Raw genomic sequence first — 2,500 nt, 5'->3', positions numbered from 1 at the left:
AGAGCAAGACACATCTTGAGCCTGGCGCCTTAGACCGCTCGGCCATCCTGACACATCTGCGAAAGATCTATAATTATTCACCTTCAATGAAATCTTACAAGGCGGAATTTTAAATTTGATTCTTATATTAAAAGATTTATTAAGTTTATTGAATGCAACTGGAAATGAAATTTTAAAATGAGACGACGTCAGAAGTGGGATTCGAACCCATGCCCACATTCGTGGACCAGAACACTCAACACTCTGCAACAGAGCAAGACACATCTTGAGTCTGGCGCCTTAAACCGCTCGGCCATCCTGACACATCTGCGAAAGATCTATAATTATTCACCTTCAATGAAATCTTACAAGGCGGAATTTTAAATTTGATTCTTATATAAAAAGATTTATTAAGGTATTGAATGCAACTAGAAATGAAATTTTAAAATGAGACCATGTCAGAAGTGGGATTCGAACCCACGCCCACATTCGTGGACCAGAACACTCAACAGTCTGCAACAGAGCAAGACACATCTTGAGTCTGGCGCCTTAGACTACTCGGCCATCCTGACACATCTGCGAAAGATCTATAATTATTCACCTTCAATGAAATCTTACAAGGCGGAATTTTAAATTTGATTCTTATATTAAAAGATTTATTAAGTTTATTGAATGCAAATGGAAATGAAATTTTAAAAAGACACGATGTCAGAAGTGGGATTCGAACCCACGCCACATTCCTTGACCAGAACACTCAACACTCTGCAACAGAGCAAGACACATCTTGAGTCTGGCGCCTTAGACCGCTCGGCCATCCTGACACATCTGCGAAAGATCTATAATTATTCACCTTCAATAAAATCTTACAAGGAGGAATTTTAAATTTGATTCTTATATTAAAAGATGTATTAAGTTTATTGAATGCAACTAGAAATGAAATTTTAAATTGAGACGATGTCAGAAGTGGGATTCGAACCCACGCCCACATTCGTGGACCAGAACACTCAACACTCTGCAACAGAGCAAGACACATCTTGAGTCTGGCGCCTTAGACCGCTCAGCCACCCTGACACATCTGCGAAAGATCTATAATTATTCACCTTCAATGAAATCTTACAAGGAGGAATTTTAAATTTGATTCTTATATTAAAAGATTTATTAAGTTTATTGAATGCAACTAGAAATGAAATTTTAAAAAGACACGCTGTCAGAAGTGGGATTCGAACCCCCGCCCACATTCGTGGACCAGAAGACTCAACACTCTGCAACAGAGTAAGACACATCTTAAGTCTGGCGCCTTAGACCGCTCGGCCATCCTTACACATCTGCAAAAGATCTATAATTATTCACCTTCAATGAAATCATACAAGGCGTAATTTTAAATTTGATTCTTATATTAAAAGATTTATTAAGTTTATTGAATGCAACTAGAAATGAAATTTTAAAATGAGACGATGTCAGAAGTGGGAATCGAACCCACGCCCACATTCGTGGACCAGAACAGTCAACACTCTGCAACAGAGCAAGACACATCTTGAGTCTGGCGCCTTAGACCGCTCGGCCATCCTGACACATCTGCGACAGATCTATAATTATTCACCTTCAATGAAATCTTACAAGGCGGAATTTTAAATTTGATTCTTATATTAAAAGATTTATTAAGTTTATTGAATACAACTAGAAATGAAATTTTAAAAAGACACGATGTCAGAAGTGGGATTCGAACCCACGCCCACATTCGTGGACCAGAACACTCAACACTCTGCAACAGAGCAAGACACATCTTGAGTCTGGCGCCTTAAACCGCTCGGCCATCCTGACACATCTGCGAAAGATCTATAATTATTCACCTTCAATGAAATCTTACAAGGCGGAATTTTAAATTTGATTCTTATATAAAAAGATTTATTAAGGTATTGAATGCAACTAGAAATGAAATTTTAAAATGAGACCATGTCAGAAGTGGGATTCGAACCCACGCCCACATTCGTGGACCAGAACACTCAACACTCTGCAACAGAGCAAGACACACGTTGAGTCTGGCGCCTTAGACCACTCGGCCATCCTGACACATCTGCGAAAGATCTATAATTATTCACCTTCAATGAAATCTTACAAGGCGGAATTTTAAATTTGATTCTTATATTAAAAGATTTATTAAGTTTATTGAATGCAAATAGAAATGAAATTTTAAAAAGACACGATGTCAGAAGTGGGATTCGAACCCACGCCACATTCCTTGACCAGAACACTCAACACTCTGCAACAGAGCAAGACACATCTTGAGTCTGGCGCCTTAGACCGCTCGGCCATCCTGACACATCTACGAAAGATCTATAATTATTCACCTTCAATGAAATCTTACAAGGCGGAATTTTAAATTTGATTCTTATATTAAAAGATTTATTAAGTTTATTGAATGCAACTAGAAATGAAATTTTAAATTGAGACGATGTCAGAAGTGGGATTCGAACCCACGCCCACATTCGTGGACCAGAACACTCAACACTCTGCAACAGAG

At 38.4% G+C, this 2,500-nt stretch overlaps 10 non-coding genes across 10 annotated transcripts in view; all 10 read right to left on the bottom strand.

The window, feature by feature from the left end:
• Window positions 1-52, bottom strand: part of Trnal-caa (transfer RNA leucine (anticodon CAA)) — a 115-nt gene extending 63 nt beyond the window's left edge. Inside the window, exon 1 of the tRNA in view lies at window positions 15-52. This is a non-coding gene — a tRNA (tRNA-Leu). The remainder of the gene's footprint in view (window positions 1-14) is intronic.
• A 134-nt stretch (window positions 53-186) lies between these two features.
• Trnal-caa (transfer RNA leucine (anticodon CAA)) lies at window positions 187-302 on the bottom strand. Its single transcript has 2 exons — window positions 265-302; window positions 187-232 (listed from the first exon to the last, which is right to left on the bottom strand). It is a non-coding gene; the product is annotated as a tRNA-Leu (tRNA).
• A 133-nt stretch (window positions 303-435) lies between these two features.
• Trnal-caa (transfer RNA leucine (anticodon CAA)) lies at window positions 436-551 on the bottom strand. Its single transcript has 2 exons — window positions 514-551; window positions 436-481 (listed from the first exon to the last, which is right to left on the bottom strand). It is a non-coding gene; the product is annotated as a tRNA-Leu (tRNA).
• A 134-nt stretch (window positions 552-685) lies between these two features.
• Trnal-caa (transfer RNA leucine (anticodon CAA)) lies at window positions 686-800 on the bottom strand. Its single transcript has 2 exons — window positions 763-800; window positions 686-730 (listed from the first exon to the last, which is right to left on the bottom strand). It is a non-coding gene; the product is annotated as a tRNA-Leu (tRNA).
• A 134-nt stretch (window positions 801-934) lies between these two features.
• On the bottom strand, window positions 935-1,050 carry Trnal-caa (transfer RNA leucine (anticodon CAA)). The gene is made up of 2 exons: window positions 1,013-1,050; window positions 935-980 (listed from the first exon to the last, which is right to left on the bottom strand). It is a non-coding gene; the product is annotated as a tRNA-Leu (tRNA).
• A 384-nt stretch (window positions 1,051-1,434) lies between these two features.
• Trnal-caa (transfer RNA leucine (anticodon CAA)) lies at window positions 1,435-1,550 on the bottom strand. The gene is made up of 2 exons: window positions 1,513-1,550; window positions 1,435-1,480 (listed from the first exon to the last, which is right to left on the bottom strand). It is a non-coding gene; the product is annotated as a tRNA-Leu (tRNA).
• Window positions 1,551-1,684: 134 nt separating this feature from the next.
• On the bottom strand, window positions 1,685-1,800 carry Trnal-caa (transfer RNA leucine (anticodon CAA)). Its single transcript has 2 exons — window positions 1,763-1,800; window positions 1,685-1,730 (listed from the first exon to the last, which is right to left on the bottom strand). It is a non-coding gene; the product is annotated as a tRNA-Leu (tRNA).
• A 133-nt stretch (window positions 1,801-1,933) lies between these two features.
• Trnal-caa (transfer RNA leucine (anticodon CAA)) lies at window positions 1,934-2,049 on the bottom strand. Its single transcript has 2 exons — window positions 2,012-2,049; window positions 1,934-1,979 (listed from the first exon to the last, which is right to left on the bottom strand). It is a non-coding gene; the product is annotated as a tRNA-Leu (tRNA).
• Window positions 2,050-2,183: 134 nt separating this feature from the next.
• Window positions 2,184-2,298, bottom strand: Trnal-caa (transfer RNA leucine (anticodon CAA)). Its single transcript has 2 exons — window positions 2,261-2,298; window positions 2,184-2,228 (listed from the first exon to the last, which is right to left on the bottom strand). It is a non-coding gene; the product is annotated as a tRNA-Leu (tRNA).
• A 134-nt stretch (window positions 2,299-2,432) lies between these two features.
• Trnal-caa (transfer RNA leucine (anticodon CAA)) overlaps window positions 2,433-2,500 on the bottom strand; it is a 116-nt gene continuing 48 nt past the window's right edge. Inside the window, exon 2 of the tRNA in view lies at window positions 2,433-2,478. This is a non-coding gene — a tRNA (tRNA-Leu). The remainder of the gene's footprint in view (window positions 2,479-2,500) is intronic.

This window comes from Argiope bruennichi, chromosome 10, assembly GCF_947563725.1.
Source record: "Argiope bruennichi chromosome 10, qqArgBrue1.1, whole genome shotgun sequence".
NCBI classification, from domain to species: domain Eukaryota; kingdom Metazoa; phylum Arthropoda; class Arachnida; order Araneae; family Araneidae; genus Argiope; species Argiope bruennichi.
Note: the sequence above shows the minus strand (reverse complement) of the source record. Positions and strands in the feature narration are given on the sequence as shown.